This window comes from Falco cherrug, chromosome 10, assembly GCF_023634085.1.
Source record: "Falco cherrug isolate bFalChe1 chromosome 10, bFalChe1.pri, whole genome shotgun sequence".
Lineage (NCBI taxonomy): Eukaryota > Metazoa > Chordata > Aves > Falconiformes > Falconidae > Falco > Falco cherrug.
In genome coordinates, this window is record NC_073706.1 from 28,836,142 (window position 1) to 28,853,815 (window position 17,674).

A 17,674-nucleotide genomic window follows, 5' to 3' on the forward strand; every position below is an offset into this window, starting at 1 on the left:
TTCACAGATGTTTGGAGCTGGAACCTAACATTTTATTTACCCTCCATATCACAGAAGCAGTTTCCCCATCATTGTGTATACTGGCCCCTAATCCTGTTCCCAGAGAGAAATGTACCGGTGAGGGTAGACAGCAGCCCTCTTTATCATCCTACCATTTTTTTTTGTTCAGTAACTTTTCAAGTTTTGGAAACTTCTATATGTATTCTGAAAGCAGGTATACTGCCCAGGAAATTCTGCAATTAGAAATGCCCTTTTCCCAGAGTTTAATCAGAAATACCCTTTTAGAAGCTGTATGTGGTCATTACATAAATGCTATAGAACATATGTAATATTAATATCACTATATATATTAATAAACTATGATTTGCTAATCCCAGTAATTTTTAATAATTTAACTTTTTTAATTCTATTAATATAAATTTTTGTTTTCCATAAAATATGTTGGTTCCTTACTGGATGTGAACTGATTTGGTTTACTAGTTGATAGGCTAGGCCATAGCCTTCCTTCACAATTAGGTCTTAAATTTAAATGATTGAAGAAAGGAGAAGGGTGACCTCAAAGGCAGTTACTTTTAACGAATAGGTAAAGAGTGTGTATTTGAAGCAGTTTTATGATTCAACACAATGCCAAAAAGCTAAGTTCTGTCACATCCTGGTTCCCTTGTACATATGTACGTATGTTGTATTTCTGTGAGTGTGGGTATGATTTATTCTATGAAACGTGTACACAAGGTGGCCTTATTGCCTTTTATCGTTCTGCATCCAGAACTGCATATCTCCAGTGATTAGATACACAGACAGTTACAAATTACATCTAATTCACAAGATAAATGATTAGGCGGAAACTTAGAGACAAGGTAGTACTGAAAGATCGGAACCCTCTAATTCATTCCAGTATATACCCATTTTAATTCTATGACTTGGAATGCCTGCTTCCCCGAATAAGTAAGTCAGGATTAAAGATAGAATTGAATTATTAACTATTATTCATTAAGACTCCAGTTTACATGTTGTTGGGATACCATCTTTACTCGTCAATACATAAAAACTGTGTATATAAATTCAACATACTGCATATTTGCAAGTATTAGCGTACAAAAAAAATCATCGAGTTCTCTGGAGTTACCAACCTAATTTTGAGACAAGCTAATTGCTACCACTACTGCAACTGACATCAGTGGCAGGGGTTTATTAAGCTAGACTGAATGCAAACACGGGTTTTCTGTCCGTACCTGCACACAGACACATATTCACAGACAAACACACACACACAAATACAGCTTCAGGTAAAAACCATCTGTGTCCTCCATTCACCTCAAACACGAGCTATGTAAAAGAAAACAGGTTCTTGCCCTCTGCAAACAGAACAGAGAAAACTTAGTTCTCTTACTTCACTCTTCTATCTCATCTTCCTAACACAAACTCACATTCAGCTTCATCCAGTTTACACATGAATTTCAGTTAAAATTGTAGGTATTTTCACATGACTCTTAGGAAAATCAAACCTATAAAGACAATGTGTAATGTCCGCATTAATAAGCTAATGCACACATGTACTTCGCAAAAATAATATGAAGAATGATCACTCACACATCTGCTATTTGCAAGTCACCTATATTCGTCCATATGAAGTTGTTTTTCTTATCATTATTGCTATTCTTATGTTCCTTTTATCACCATAATAAACTGCCTCTGCCAGGAAAACTCTATCATTCTATGCTTGCTGGCCTTAGCAGAGAAACATTTCACTTCTATGGGATGGAAATATGTTTGTTTTCAGGTCAAGCAATCAGTTCTACTTCTTAAACATCATCTCTTCAACCTTCATCCATCACTGCTAGCCTTACAATATCTTGCTGTGCAGTGGACCAACCCCATTGGGCATTTTTATTATCATAAACCCATACTGTGCTTAGCATAAATATTGCCAACCACAGACCTAGTTTTCTAGTAACTTATTAGGTATGTCATGTTAGCTAATCTGCCATAAAATATTTATCCCCCTACAGGGATTAAAAGAATGACATGCTGCTGTTGTGAAAGTATGAACAAGAAAAGTGGTGATTTCCCTGACAGGCCTGGATGGCTTTTGTGAGTTCAGCAACATTAATGTGCGGAAAACAGAGCTTCTATGCTCTACTTTGTCTAGAACATGTCAGTCTATCATGTTAAAAATATCCACGACTTTAGTCAGCAAACATAAGTACCTTATCCTCCTGCCTCTGATCTTATAGCCATATTCCACTGGAGCTCATCTGGGGAAAGACTGGACAGAAAACTGAGTAAGCATAAAATTACTCAGAAACTCCTCTGAGTCTCTGTGTGTGGTATTTCTTCCACTACCATTAGCAAATCCCTCTTGTCTGTGTCAGCTATATAAGCATATTTTAATCTAGAAAATTCACTGAACACCATGGTATTGCCATTCCTTATACTATTAATAAGGATAGTAAGGGAACTGATGTATATAGCGCACATTCTTCTTCTTCTGGGAAAGTAAGACATTTTTTAATTATATGGGTATATGTACTGCTAGCTATTTTCACATTTTAGCTGTCAAAATTAGTAAACCAGATACTTTTGAAGAAGGAATTAGAGGTCCATTTGCTAAGCTGAAGGCACTTAGCATTCCTATCATATCATATCTTATTAGGGAAACCAGAAAGGATAACAATTGTTAGACACAGTTCTTATTTCAAACTTATGCTGTTAAAAATATTTTATATTACTTTTCTATCTCAAAAGACTCTGGAGTGACTGCCAGAGAGAATAATGAAATAACTTCTGATAAGTCAGTTTTCCTTTTCCATTCCTGTCACCACTGAACCTGAAAGGTAGAAAGTTACATGACATAGGAGGCTGACACCATATACGCTTCCTGCATAAAATACAGTTCCATTCTGGGTTGATTTTGTAAGCAAATAGTGCACTCAGGGTGATAATCTGTTACCACATCACCTGCTGCTTGAGTAACTACTTAGGAGACAACATTCTGTCCCCCACCATTCCAAGCAACCCTCAGTAAGGCATGGAGTAACTTGAACACTTACCAACTCTATTCCCTCAATTATAAAAACCTCACTCAAGATCTTTTACAGAGTTGGGTTTTTTTACTTACTTGTGAGGCCACTCATCCAGCCCACCTACCTTTAGCCATTTAACTGAAGCACCCATGTTGAGGATGCAGTCTAAGCTAAGACTATCCTGCAAGACCCAAAAGACTATCCTACAAGCACCAAAAAAAAGCCAAAAGAAAGTGTGTCTTGTAAGTCTGTTCCACTGGGTAGATTAGAATTATAGCTCTCATTGAAACTAAATGTCTGATAAGCCATGCAAATAATAATGCCGCTACTTCTTTCTCTCTCTTGAAAAAAAAAAAAATTACTTTTGTCATTTTGCAGATCTTGTGATGAAAAGCCATGCTTGAATCTTCTTCCTTGCAGGCAGGGCAGATGTGCAGAATGCTTGGGGAAAAGCAGAGGTCTTCTCTGCACAGTGTTATTCCTGGAGGTACGTGTTTCTGCCTTAGGATATCATTGCATGGCTCAGCCTCCTCTGTGCTTCTACTTGACTCTCCTCATATTTCAGACTCAGACATTTCTGGACTCTGCTATGTTTGATTGAGCCCCTTTTTGATCCTCTCTGTAGGCCACAGGGAGCACAGTCCATATATCACTCTTGTAAATTAATTAAGTTAATAGGTGAAGAGTGGAATCATATCAAAAAGTGTGCATGTACCTCTGAAATCACCTAAGCCAAAAGACTCTTTCCTTACAGAAATAGGGTCTCTGTTTGTGAGAAATCCCGAGGCAAAACCTGCAAGACTACTGGGGATACATCCCATTGGCTTCCTTATTCATTAAGTCATTTGAGAAATAGTAGCAGCTCGGTAGCACTGGGAACACCCCATACAGTCACTTTTTTTTATTAACGCTGCAGCTTCTGGTTCCATTGTCAGTGTTAGTGCTGTCATTATGTGTTTCTGCTTCCTTCCTGTCCCTTTACCTACACCACTAATCACCACATGCCAGACCATAGCATTTATTTTAAAATCCTTTCAAACCTTACTCACCTTGTAACAAATAATCGTGCTCTGGTCATTGAATAGCCACGCTGTTCTTTTTATACATGTGGCCCTGTAAAATGACTGGATTAGCTCAATCGGCAGATACTCAGCTGTGCTAAATTGAGATTGCATCTGGCCACTCCATTTCAGCAAACATCAGCATTTGTTATATGTAACTACTGTTTTAAGGGCCACTTCACAACATAGCTTCTGAAATTTAGTATTTTACTTTTTCCAGATACAAGGGTTTCCTTAGAGAAATGTGCCATTTCAAATGCACTTTCCTTTCAAGACACATTCCTGCATAACTTACCTTTGTAACAGCACTATTTACTTTTTCAGCATGCCAGGGAAACACAGAGGAAAGCGTAAGAAAGCTGGTGTAACTAATAAAACAAATAACAACAGTGTAGCACAGTTTATCTCCTTTGATAGGAGAAAGTGTCAGGAGAGATTTAATTCTTGGGGAGTGGTGATCGTTTTGCTCTTCATCCTAAGGCTTTTTTTACATCGAAAGAGATTTTTACAAGATGAGAATGAATCTTTAGTCGAACTTTAACTACAGGGCATCAAACTACAAGCGGAGGGAAATGAAGAAATAATGTGACAACACTGCCAGTTTTTTGTAAGAGACCTGCAGCATCTCATTGCAAATGAGATGTCAATCCTGTAATTAGCAATTCAGTCAGTATTAATTGTGTGTATGTTACTTCACATCAATCACTGTCATTTCCATATAGTCAGGATATATTATAGAACCTCATTTGTAAACAATGTGCAGAAGTTCAAGCCACTTTAAATTAAACTTGTCAGACATCTAGCATAACCTTCAGTGAATACAGATAGCTGTGTGCAATTGTGTTTTGGCTCCTAAGTAGGAAAAGGGAATGTTTTAGCTATTTGTTTTTATAAATAGACTTTTCAAATCCTAGTAGGTCCTAAGGGAAACACAAGCATGCATTAAAGACCATTAGTCCACATTCAAAGCTATTGTAACCAACCTGCAATACTCACATTCCTGTCAAGAATAACACAAAACTGAAAAAGCAGTGGTACTAAGTTGAGAGTCAAAGGCAAAACTCCTTCCAGCAATTCATATTTTATGAAGCAATATCTATTCTTGATTTAAGATGTGTCCAGGGAAGCATAATCCATGGCTTCCCTGGCAAATGGGTGTCCAATTATTAAAAAAATATTTAATGCTCTGATTATCAATTTGTCAATTTCAAACATCAAGACTTTATTTTCATCTGATAGATTTCAGAAAGCCCCCCATAGGAAAACTGTATTTCTCATATATTAAGAGAATATATAAATTATATTTCTCATATCATGAATACTATAACCAACCTTTCACCTTTAAAGTTGATATATCAAGTAGATTGGGCTCCTGGAATTCTTCCTCTTTAATACATTTTTTTCCTATGCTTTAATTATTCCACTGGCTCTTCTTACTGGTGATCAACAGCCTTGCTGAATTGTGAACATTAATCTTCTACTGGGAGACCTCCTAAAGTGCTAAATACAACAAAACTTCTACTTAATATTCTCAGGATTGCATTAAAAACTTTGTTGCAAATGACGTTCCTTCTCTCCTACACCATAACTACTTCTCACTCAAAATTAATTGCTTGTCCATTGCTTGTGAGCCACTTAGGTCCTATGCTTAATATGGGCAGCAGGTTCCTTAGGTATGTTTCTCACTGTGAGGATTCATAAACACTGAAGCACAAAAACAACCAGAATTTTTTTTTCATGTGGTTAAAAGAACATCATGAAATGAAATGAATCACAAACTGTGACTCTATCTTCAGTCTGTCTTCTCTGGAGAGCTCAGCCCAGACCACAAACTGTAACTCTTGTGTGAAGCTGCCAAAAATGCAAATTCCAAACTGGCTAGCAGCTTTTCATTCACTTAAAATCAAACTTAATCTAAAAATCATATACATTGTACAGTTTAGGCATGGTTTGCAAGGTTTTCAGGTTGACTACCTGTTTAAAAGTCAAACTTTTTAATAACCTATTACACTTGTGACAGAAAATACCAATGTATACAAGTTGTCAGAAACAGAGGGGAATCTTTTCATATTGAAACCTTAAGTCCACATACTTTCTAGGATGAAAAATAATATAGCATGAGATGAATAAAAGGTTTACTTACCTTCCCAACTAACAGACAGGAACATAGTAATTTTATTTATATCTTCTGTATTCTGATATGCATATATATTTTACACCCTTTTTTTACTGTTACTTATAAATAACATGATTTATCTATAAAACACTCTTGTAAGCTTTGGAATCTATTTTAAAATATGGATAAAATAATGGAGAAGATGGCTGGACTGAGGAATAAAATTGAAAAGTTAACAAAGTTTTGGTATTTCAGAGGCTTATGGACAGCATTCACGGGAAGCAACAAGATTTATGCGAATAGTAATTTACTGTGCTTTTTTTTTCCCACTAGAGGTACTACTACAGCAAAACAAAAGGGCCCCAAGGAAGCCTGAGCTGATGTTGTTCTAGAGTTGCTGTTTAGAAAGATACCTCATTATTTAGTTGGCTTCCAGCATGATTAATATTACTTTCAGTGGAACTATTCACATGCTTCAGTTAGGCTTCCTGAAGAGAGTATGTTTACACAAAGCAAAAGGGAGGGGAAAAAACAAACAAAACACTGCCTTCCAGAGCTTCAATTGCTCACAAAACTCATTAAACTAGTATGTTTCTGTTACAGCTTCTGCTCTTGGCTGGCCTCAAACAGCAATACAGCAATCTCATCCCCTGAGTTTAAAGCAAGCTATCATCACTCCTTTTCCATTATGACTGGATTCCTTGCATATACCCTACTTCTCACTTTGGCTTCTTCCACTTCAGAGGATGGACTGCCACTGAGAATTAGCCTTCTTATGATTCAAATGCAGAAGACATTTTACAGTGACACAGGAGAGCCTTTTCAGAAATAATAATATCTATCAACTACTTAGAATACAGTACCTTAAGGTCTCTAGGTCAGAATGTACAAGCAAAGAGGACATTCATGTCAATATCTGCAAGCATCAATTGTTCTTTTCCTGCAGAACAGTTTGTGATTTCTTCACTCAGTTTTGCTTGCCAGTCAACTCAGCTCTGCATTTCAGCCTGCTCTTGTAGAGATTTCTTATCTTCTGTATCACTTACAAGCAAATATCCAGTCATGGACATGTGTCTGTTGTATCTTCCATGGTAACATTGCTCATTTTAAGATCTTGAAAGTTCACTTGGATTTGCCTTTCTGACCAGCAGCTCAAGAGAGATATTACTACCGTCTGTCCTGTTGAGGCACAATGCAAAAGTAAATGATAACAGCATCAGGTACATCTTACATAAAAAAGAATGCAGGGATTGGCTGTTACCTCTACAGCTGTCATTTCCCCTTCAAGTAATTTCAATGTCTTTGAAAATATTATGGTGAAATTCTATCCTTCTGAAATTATGGGCACTTTGAAGCAGTCAAGACTTTATACATATTTGTTCCCTCCACCCCCATATATTGATGTCTGGCCACATATATGTTACTAAGTGAAAAGTCTGGTACACACCTGGGTTTTTGTTCTGGTACTTCAGGATCCAGCAGCAGAACTGTGATACCACCTCTGGATATCACCTCCATGCTTCCACCCCTCCTCCAAAATGAGAAAAGCGGGTTTTGTTTCTTTTGTGGCTTAGAACAAATGCTATTCCACAAGTGACAAAAATAGTCTCCAAATCGCTCATCTCAGAAAGAATATTAGAAATCCACTGGGCCAAATTCTTCCTTGAGTTCAGATTAAGTTGCAAGAGAGAGAAATGTTGACATTCTGCTCCAAGTGTAAAGACAGCTTTCCAAGGAACTAGAGTACTCACCTAGAACATAATAAAGTAGACCATAAGCTATGAAAGTGTCCTAGAATTTTGTAGCAACTACTTTACGTGAATGCTGTGATATTAATAATCCAGTTTTGCATATACAGTTAAGCAATATTCCACACTGCTTTGCAACATTTCTGCTTCAACAACCTCATCTGCATAAGCTAATATTGACACAGGAACTAACAAAAAACTCTTAAAGCAGAGGTTTGTGATTAGCTTTGGTATCCAGTTGCACACACAAATACAACAACAGATGGAAGATTACTAAAGTCTAGAAGAGAACAAATTTTCCATGTCATTATCTTTCAGAGACAAGAAGTACAAAACAACACCTATTCTGTTACACACCTGGTACAATGGGCTTCTGTCTTTGGGCCAGATGTGATGTGCTTTTTAAAGGAAAGTGGAAATCTAATTAGAACATACTGTGGAGAGACTGACCTTACATTCATCTGAGTTTTCATTAAAGTAGCTATATAAAGCACTTGATATGTTGCAGGCTGCAGCTGTCAGCTTCAAGAGCTACTTCTGAAAGCCCTAAAGAAGAATTAATTGCAAGGTAATGATTGCAGCACTATGGTTAGCGCAGCTTGCAGTTCCATTGCAAGAATAACCATTTAATTACCAACAGTTAAAAGAGGCCATTCCTACAGACTCTGGGTCAAATTCTAGGAAGTGGTAAGTATGCGCAATTCCCATTAATTTCAGAGGACTTTGCCAGCGTTTATCACCACCCAGGATTTCACCCAGCAATAGCAACTGGATTTTTTAAACCAATACTTCTGAAGTTTCAGATATCCAGCCATACCTGACCAGGTCATTTGTTTGAGTTTCGTTGGTTTGTTGTTTTTTTTTTTTTAAGGTGTATTGGCTTGTAAAAATATTTACTTTAAACAGCCTACAGGTCTTTTTTTACAAATGCACTATATTTTGGGATAATTATATCAATATATCTCATCTGCTGGTTTTGCCCTTCGTTATGCAAAATTATTTGAGAGGATGTCGCAAAAAGAACTGAGTACAGAGTAGTTGCCAGTTCATCTCATCTCCCAATTAAATTCATATTTTTCAGAATCTAGACCTTTTTGTTGATCTGACAGGTAGCAGAACAAAGCACTTGTATTTTAGGTGTTGTCTGTCATGTTTTATCTGAGGAAGACATTTACATACTTCAACAATGCCAAGAATACAGGCTTCCAAATTAATATACAAAAAGCTTTCATTAATCACCGATTAACTAGGCAGCAATCCAGAAGAGCAGCTTGCTCTAAGAGCTTGATACCAACGGAACATCCATCAACAGATTTCTAATATATCTGAGAACATTTTGTAGTTCCACTAAAAATTTCAGCAACAGAAATGTCAAGAAGAGATTGCAATAATGAATAATTATTTGTTATTACTGCCAACAAGTTAATATACTAATGGATCTCTACTTTATTCCCCACTTGTAAGCTAACTGACTGTTAATGCATGTTTTTATGTGGTAACATTACTCAGACTCCAAAACATGACATTACTCTTAGCAAGGAGATTCTGATACTTTGCTGACTAAAAACACTGTAGCGTAGAATAAATGCTACCCCATTGTTTTATTGCAACATTGCAGTTCTGCAGGTAGCTGTGTTAAAAGCTGGTGTCTCTTGGATACTGAGTTTCTAAATTAAGATCTATACTGAATGTAAAACCATGAGAAAAAAAAAAGGATTTATTTCTTCTATTTTGCACACAAAAAGGCTCAAAAGAGACTGAATAATGACCATTGTCACTGTAAGTCCTTTAGCATCAAGTACTGTGGCCCATAGTAGAGGTAGATAAGCCTAACTGAGAAATGCAAGATTGTCCATGTAGGTACAAGTGATGGAACACTTTCACCAGATACACAGTGATATTCACCTCTTGATCAGGTCTGTGGCTTCATTCTTCATCCAAGGCTTTTGCTTGGACAAACCAAGCCACTGCCATTGAAAAAGGTTTGTTATGCCATCTCTAACACTGGCACTTCACGGCTGCCTGTTGGTAGCTATAAGCACGAAATGTTAACCAGAAGTTTGCTGTCAATCTCTTTAATAGATAAAAAGCTGGCTGGATGGCCAAGCCCAAAGAGTGGTGATGAATGGACTTAAATCCAGTTGGCAGCTGGTCACAAGTGGTCAGTGCCGGCTCCTGCCCTTGTGTCACATCAGCCCCACGCAGCGCTACAGGCTGGGGACAGAGTGGCTGAAAAGCTGCCTGGTGGGAACGGATCTGTGGGTGCTGGATGATGGCCGGCTGACCATGAGCCAGCAGTGTGCCCAGGTGGCCAGGAAGGCCAACAGCGTCCTGGCTTGTACCCAAAACAGTGTGGCCAGCAGGACCAGAGCAGTGATTGTCCCTCTGTCCTCAGCACTGGTGAGGCTGCGCCTCAAATCCTGTGTTCAGTTTGTGGGACCTCTACAAGAGGAACATAGAGCTGCTGGACCATGTCCAGGGAAACGTGATCAAGCTGGTGAAGAGTCTGGACCTCAAGTCTTACAAGGAGCAGCTGAGAGAACTGGGGTTGTTCAGCCTGGTAAAGAGGAGGCTCAGGGGAGACCTTATCACTCTACAACCACCTGAATGGTTTCAGTCTCTTGTCTGTCTCACCTATACATGCTAGCATATTTTTCTGTACTATATTCTTCTGCACTGATACTTCATATTCTTCACTTCCATCAACCTGTGTCATAAACTTCAACTACCTCAAATTTAACACAAGCAACATTTATGTCTCTCAGAAAAATGAGGGTAAGTACATTCAAGTAGCCACCAATCCAGCCAGCATGGCCAGCTTGGTTGAGGTAATACAGGATCTGAGTCTGGCTTAGTGATGATGTGAAATGCCTCACAAAGATCATACAAGAGTTTTATAAATGAAAGAATAAGCACAAGCTTGTCTAGCACAGCCAAAAGCAGGAATTCTAGGGACGTAATATTTCACTTGGGTGGTAATTTTCTCCATTGCTTAAGAGGTGAGAGATATTTGCAAATCACTTTGGCTCTGATTATAACCTGGTCTAACTCTTAATGGAAAAAAACCAGCAACCTTTTTTTTTTTCCTTTAGCAAACATATGGAGCTTGCTCATGACTACAGGAATGGATAGATATGAACTGCTGCTTAACTCTCCCTCAAGAAATGACCAGTGGTCAGGAAAGGGAAGAGACTAGAGCTTTAACTTCATCTTCCCATTGCCCAAAATAGTACCGAAATGTCCTAATTTCTGATGTTACAGGGCAGGAGTGAACAGGTCATGTGGGGAGCCAGGAATGGTTCTTAGAACATGCAGTTGGTCTGGCAGACCTGCTGTACAGCACAACTCGTGCACCGCACTCCTGCTTTGGGTCAAGCCTCACAGGACAATCCAGCCCATCAAATAGTATGGAAATCCAACTTTTTCTCCAGTGAGCTGCAAATAATAAGTTTTTCAGCCCTGCTGCACCTTGCTAATGAAACCACAGACTCTGCAGGGGCAACTTTGTTCATTTTCAAAGCTTTTTGGAAACACTGAATAATCTTCATATTCCTTCTGTGGGCAGAAAAGTGTTAGTATCTGCCAATTAAAACTGTTACAGAAATAGAGGCACAGAGAAGCTGTAAGATGTTCTGAGGAAGACTGCCCACGCATTCTTGAGCTAGAGAACATTTTGCTTCATTTGAAGTTCTGCTTTTTTCCTTTGCTTTGCTAAGAGCCAGCAAAACTGGTATAAAGATGGGGTTCTTACTCTTCCCAATTCAGTTGATAGTAATAAATAGGTAGGGAGATAAAACAAAAGGCTTTGAGCAGCATTTGGAGCATCAGCTCTGTTTTACCATCTTCTAAAATTCACAGATAAAGATTGCCTGGCTGAATATCAAAGAGAAACTCAGCTGTGCCTTCTCTAGGAACACCATGAATCCACTGCAGCTCAAGAACAAAAAATAAAGAAGAAATGGGGCATGCTCACCTCTGAAAATTGTATCCATAAAGACGCCCTAACATACTGCTTCCTGCAATAAAGGACTTCGTCCTATTCCTTCTCACCTTCCACAGAGATAATTCAAAATGCATTTTAATAATTTGAAGTACATCAGTACTGAGGAAATACATGAGAATTCTTAAATCTGGCTGCAATATTTTGAAAGATAAAAAAATGAAGATAACTGCATGCCATTCACAGTTCTGAGAATCTATGGTCCATCACGCTAACCTGCTGTTCAGAAAAAGTAGTCATTAACACACAAATGTGAAATCTTGCCTACCAGTTGTAAGGGAAGGAGGGGAACAGGGAGAAGGGAATAATTTTTCACTGTTCTATCCTGAGTAACAGTCATTGCACAGATGGAAAAAAATCTGCATGTAGAAGCCAATTTTGCCTGCCTAAACTACGACTTCTGCCTCACAGCAGGAAGAAAAGAGTAAGAGCTGAGATTCACCTTCCTCTGCATATAGATGCTCAGTCAGAACTTCCATCACCAAACTACTGCGTTAGGGTAGTTATTTGTCAAATAATGCTATTAGCTATGCAAATCACTGTATTTAAAGATGTATCAGGTCTTACTATTTTCATGCCAAGTTAGGTTACTTAATTTTTTCTTGCTTGCTGTGTCACTACAATTTTCCCTGCTGTATTTTACCACCCAAACACATTCAGAATGCATAGCAGATCCAGGTATCATATACAATTTCATACATCACTGAAAAATTAAATGTATGATACTATAACGGAATCAGAGGAACAGCTGGAAGCTCCAACACTTATTTGAGCATACAGCTGGTAATGATCTGGTTTCCTAAGTTTCCTAAGTTGAGAAGAATGTATTTTACCTAACAATGGGAGGCAGTACCTTCCTAAGGAGCTTTGCCTCACATACCCATCAGCACTGACTGCCCAGGACACACAGCATTGGTTAGTTAAAAGTCTGGCATGAAGGAGATCTCTACCACCTAAAAGCTGACTTGGTATGCCCTTATTTTCAGTATTGTTTTCCAGCTTCTACCATCATCATGCTATAGTGAAAAAAAAATGGTACACTCCATTCTGATTTTCTGCCAGTGTGCTCTCTATGCTTTCCTATATCTGGATAACTCGATGCTGGCCCGAAAGAAAGAATGAATATTCAATCTTTCAAAATGAGAATGGAAGAAGGTAGGCACTGGGTGTGTGTGTCTATCACAGGATTCCTATTTATTCTGCCTTCTACATTTTGGGATATGTGTATTATGAACTCCATGTCAGTCATTTACATCTTTTCATTGAGCTAGTCCTCAGTGGATTCAAACTGAGAGCACTTATATACCAGTTAACTCTCCTGGCCAGCTCCTGTGCGTGTTCCAAGGACATCACCACATCCTAATCTATTCTTGCAGAGTCTGATAAATATATTAGTACTACGACCTAAGTCTTTAAGAAAGTATTCCTTTATTTTGTACAGCTAGATACTGTAGATACTGTAGAACTAGATACTACATTCACCAGCCATGTAGAACATAGTCCTACGTTTGCTTTCTACTGCACTTGGCTTAGCTCTTTGTGGTTTGGTCTTAAAATCAGCTAGAAAATAAATGTATTTGAAACTGCACAGGTAGAACTGGAACAACTCCATCAAGAATTCTTGAAACATGAAATTTCATAGGGCATTCTGCCCTGATGTACATCTGTCGGATTCTGAGAAATGGAGAACAGTAAACTGTAAAAACAGAAGAACTTGGCATAAACTGTAACCTATATTTTAAAATGGAGTTCACAGTAGCTCATTCCAGCCTTAATGGAAATGCTTGTATTCATTGTGCAAAGAATTCTGCCTAAGATGATATTTGTGGTAATGCCTGGTTCTTGCAGATAGTAGAGTCTACTGAACAGTGGCAACACTGCATTAATTTTTATGATTACTATAATAATGAGGACATTTTTACAGAAATGCAGCATGAAAAGGCATAATATTAGACTATTTTGTCAACATTTTTACTCAATTACTACACTAGTTAACATCTGTGGGCTTTCTGTCTTGAGTCACGAATTGTAAAATAATGTTCTCCTGTCTGGTCTACCCATTTTCCTTCCCTGAGTGTTTATTTTAAGGTGAAGATACATTCAAGTATCTATATTATATATGTCATAGGCCATCTAAATAATAAACTTTTAAACAACAGAAGCCAGGATCATCCAACAATCTGCAAGTCAAAGTTATAACAGACTTCAGTGCTTATCAGCCTTACTACACCTTGAGCATCTAACAAGTCACAACGATGGTCTGCCAAGTTTTACAGCATGATAATGACTAGAAAAAATAGCATTAGCAAGCGATCCTCTACTTTACTTAACTGGTAAATGGACAGATTAAATTGATTATTGTTTATTTTATTGCACTAAGGTCACAACCAAGATGAACATTGCCCTTTAGAAGATACGTGGCACATTAATACCTCACAGAAGAGAGTCCTCACTCTCCTTAATTAGCAAAAACAGCCACAATGTAGAAAAAAAGAGACTTACTGAAGCCAAACAGCAGATGAATGATTAAAAAGATCCCAAGACTCCTAAACTCTAATTCATCAGTGCAGCCCCCAGACTACAAGGTGCTCAAAGTATTTTTCTGTGACAATAAACTACCATCTCAAAACCTACTACTAACATTAATCAGTTAAAACCAACCAACCAAAATCAACCACCTAGAAATAAACTGAAAATGCATTGGGGAAATCTAGCAACATTTATTTACAAGCAGCCAAAGTAAATTCTTTATTTGGTTCCATCTGTAGCAAGATAGCATTGTCTTTTTCTGCATGATAGTTTGCACAGCTACAATAACACTTACAAAGTGAAATGTGAATTGCCTATGTACATTTAGGCTAATTTATTGCTGAGAAATGTGTGCTCTGTTTACTATGAATTCCATGCTATCCTTTGGCTTGCCAAATGCATTTCTTCTCAGGGAACCGTTTTGTTTGATACTGTGCTTTTGTTTGGTTAACAGACATGTCCTCATCCTGTTTCTTTTGATAAGAGTGATAGATTGCAATGTAATTAATGGATAAATACACAGTGAAGTTTGCGGACCTGCCCCAGTATGCTGCAATGTAGAGATGCCAAGAGTTTTACCATACAATTACTTTGAATGCTACTGGAATCCTAAGAACACACTTCACAGATCCTGTCTTTGCATCTCCCTGAATGGATAAAGTGCTGCAATTATCTTAAGAGTAAAGATTTAAAAAAGAAACCACCAACAAAACAACACTTTGAAATAGACATGTTTTCTTCCCTTAAAATTAGGAGGAACCCTCTGAAACCATTCCCAATATACCGAATGGGAAGAGCTTGATTCCTCCAGTCATTCTCTTCTGAATACCTGCCAGCATCCTGCAACTTTGGCAACCATGTATAGAAACAGAAGCATCTTCTATCGGTCCTTTCTGAAACACCAATTTAGTAGCCTGTCATGAGGTACAATGATCTCTGAAACCTCAACATCTACCCTCCATTATCACACAGCAGTAACTAAGATAACACAGGGGGAGAGATACTGCTGTGTACCTGCCTGCAATCACAGCAGCTTTTTGTGATGATAAAGATAGTGAAAAAAATTCTTATAAGTAAATCCATATATGAGAAGGAAAAAGAAGAAAGGAAGATGTGAGAGAGGAAGATTAGAGGAAGAAAAAAGTAGAGAAAATGGCAGCTGGAATAAATCATGGAATGACAAGATAAAAAGCCAAATACAGGAAAAAAGAAAGAAGGGGGTTGTGATAGGTAACTGCAGAAAGAGGCAGAGGCCGATGGAGGTTTCCGAGCTGGTCTGCAGATGGAGTATGTTACAGGAAGGAGGCTTTCTGTAGCCATACAGACAGTCATTCTGAACAGTCTGAACAGGTCTGGAGTGGTAAACTCCCTAATGTTTACCTAGCTCCACTGATTTGGAAAAAAAAAAAAGAAAAAACCAGAAGGGTGCGGGGGGGGGGGGGGGGGGGGGCAGGGCTTTTTCTCTTTCCTGGGTGGAAGTAACCGTACTGGGAAAAAGAACCTTTATACTGTCTGCAGTGAGGGTGATGGGAAGTAAAACTTTTGAGGGTGTACACCACTTTGCATATCACTTATCTTATACTATTAGAGCTCAAGAATCTTGCTTCCTTCAGAGGGATATCTAACTGTCTGTTTTCCTGAACTGAAAAGGAATCAGTAGAAGTATTTTCACTAAATGTGAGCTTTCATTGTGCATTCTCAGCTATCATCATCAGAATTGCTTCTTTTAAACAAGGGGTACAAAAGATAATCCTTAGACAGTTATCTCAGAACAAGAATATTAATTCCCAACATATATTTAGCCCTGAAGTAGCAGAGTATACAGTTGCAACAGCCGTGTTGTGCAGTTACCAGGTTTTTATGTGTTTCTTTGTGCTATTGGCACCTGGTTTCCCTGCTCCTGCTCCTTGCCTCTTTTCCTTTCTCTCACCCTGTAATTAGCATTTCATCTTTACTTCGACAAATCCATTACACAAAATGTCACTCAAAATAAGAGGACAGACCTCTACTATCTCCTACTAAATATCTAAACAATTAGCTCTGACCATTCTTGAAACTTTGAAAATAACATTAGAACTGAAACTTTCCTTGCTATTTTGTTTTAAGCATGCTGAATGTAGTCACTTTCCTTAAAAATATATTAACTGTACAGTAGCTTATTGTGTCTAACACAGGCTTTTAATTGATTCCATTTGATTTTTTATTATTTAACTCTAAAGTGCTATAAGCTACTGTCTTCATTAACAGGCTTATTGGACTAAATTCAAAGACTTATAAGGATAATGTTTAGAAAATGGCTACTTGTTTAGGCTGTCTATCCTCCCCTGATCTTGGATTCTGCTACATTAACGTCTCTTATCAGCCATGGAATGTTTTAGAGTAGCCAGTAATGGCCGTCAAGGGACTTAAATATCACATGAGGTGCATCCACATAACTGAGTGGAACACCCAAAGAGGGAAGGATCTGAGTTCATTTTGATGCAATTTATCACAATTGCAGGACAAAACATCCACGTTGCATATTTACTAGCAATGAGTGTAGACGGGATGCTGCCTGCCTGCCTGAGCGCACCCCATGCATGACAGCTAGCTGCTGGAGAACCCCACATCCAGATTTCAAGTGGGTATTCCCGGTGGCAACCAGACACACAGTTTCAATCTCAGTTCTACCATGAATGAACTCATTTTGAGGATGCCACCAAGACAGCTGAGTGCATATCCCAGGACTGACACAATGCAAAGTTGTACGAAAAAATATCCCTACTTCACCCCGAGTTACTAATGTAGATGTACATGTATACTGTGTGTACTCTCAGGTGTACACTTAATCTGTGTAAACCCTTCTTCTAAAAACAGTGCAATACATAGAATCATTACATTATTTGTTAGCTCCACATTGAAAACAGAGGTACTAAGTGGCATTACTCACAAATACTCTTAAAAATTCTGCAGGAGTGTCTGGTTTCTTCAAAACAGAACACAAACATGTTTCAGTTATGTGATCAAAATATAAATAAATTATCATCTCGTTTTGTGTATAATGTTACAAAAAGTTAATCTACTACCAGTAATTTCCTTAAGTGCCATATATATTTCCATTTGTATACAAATTAATTCACTGTTGTCTCTGATTATTTCCTCTGCCAGTTTACTTTCCTTTTCTTTAAACCCCAGAATAGTAAGACATATCCTTGCTA

At 38.0% G+C, this 17,674-nt stretch overlaps 1 long non-coding RNA gene across 16 annotated transcripts in view; it reads right to left on the reverse strand.

Annotated features, from left to right (window-relative positions):
* The window catches only part of LOC106631402 (uncharacterized), a 316,586-nt gene that overhangs the window by 159,719 nt on the left and 139,193 nt on the right, over positions 1-17,674 (reverse strand). For 13 of the 16 annotated variants that reach the window (XR_008734346.1, XR_008734342.1, XR_008734347.1 and 10 more), the window contains 2 exons: positions 7,648-7,951; positions 7,064-7,379 (listed from right to left, as the gene is read on the reverse strand). This is a non-coding gene — a long non-coding RNA (uncharacterized LOC106631402). The remainder of the gene's footprint in view (positions 1-7,063; positions 7,380-7,647; positions 7,952-17,674) is intronic. The other 3 variants (XR_008734349.1, XR_008734348.1, XR_008734339.1) reach the window with 3 other exon arrangements.